General features: G+C 51.6%; 1 non-coding gene across 1 annotated transcript; it reads left to right on the forward strand.

Annotated features, from left to right (window-relative positions):
* The first annotated feature begins 221 nt into the window (after positions 1-221).
* Positions 222-410, forward strand: LOC149345632 (U2 spliceosomal RNA). Its single transcript, XR_016282608.1, has one exon. It is a non-coding gene; the product is annotated as a U2 spliceosomal RNA (small nuclear RNA).
* Positions 411-1,163: the final 753 nt, after the last annotated feature.

Here is a 1,163-nt window from a genome sequence, read left to right on the forward strand (position 1 = left end):
GCAGATAAGCACATTTATATTGTTCTACGTAGTTAAGAGCTGAAAAGAATGTCACATTGAAATAAACAGTTGTTGCGCACATATGAGTAGTGTTTCTCAGCCATTTCACATTGCCGGTTGACGAGCCAATTCTTTCATAAATATTGATTTTTCGCCAGCTGCAACCTGTGTTGTTAGCGGCTACGCTCTGGACGGGGTCCGTGGCGCGAACGAAGTTCGCCATCGCTTCTCGGCCTCATGGCTTAGATCGTTGCGTAGTTTCTGTTCTTATCAGCTTGATATCTGATATGCCCGTACCGGGTCTTAGATGTTGAACTTATTTTTGTGACTGGGCGCTGTTGCGGAGCTCGCTTCCACTGCGCCATGGGTCGTCCTGGCATTGCACTGCTGCCAGGAATGGCCCACCCCTGACGGGGGATTCCATTAAATCAAAAGAAAGACATGCATGCTGCTCCTTGATCAGCTTGACATATGGAATGCAGAACGTGCACGGAATTATCATCTGCCCTAGCGCCGCCATTTAAAAGATGTGGATTTCGCTTTCACTTCCCCTGCAGGTACGAACACACGAAAACAACTTATGGAATACTGATGGTGTTCCCCGTGATATCTTTGGACAAACAGAACACGAACAACCTGCCGCGGCATCAGCCCACTCGGCCATCCGCGCAACTTTGGATATCGTCTTAAGGTACGGACACACTTGCGGAAAACCGGGCGCGGCGCGCCACCGGCGGCATGGCGCTTGCCGCGAAACCTGTCGGGGCAGCGGGTTGATCTCCCGCGCAACAAAAGGGTCGAGAAGCCATTTTCGGCGGCTTGCCGCGTGCCGCGGAGCGGGCAGACCAATGATTGGTTTGGTTTATTGGAGTTTAACGTCCCGAAACTACTCAGGCTATGAGGGACGCCGTAGTGAAGGGCTCCGGGAATTTCAACGACCTGGGGTTCTTTAACGTGCACTGACATCGCACAGTATACACGGGCCTCTAGAATTTCGCCTTCATCGAAATTCAGCCGCCGCGGCCGGGATCGAACCCGCGTCTTTCGGGTCAGCAGTGTAGCGCCGTAACCACTGAGCCACCGCGGCGGGGCAATGAGGAGATTTATTTTCCGAACAAAACACATTGCAACCAATATAAAAATATCTTACAGAAAGCCACTGA

The sequence above is a fragment of the Amblyomma mixtum genome, chromosome 4 (assembly GCF_055824585.1).
Source record: "Amblyomma mixtum isolate Tamu chromosome 4, ASM5582458v1, whole genome shotgun sequence".
In the NCBI taxonomy this organism is placed as follows: Eukaryota; Metazoa; Arthropoda; class Arachnida; order Ixodida; family Ixodidae; genus Amblyomma; species Amblyomma mixtum.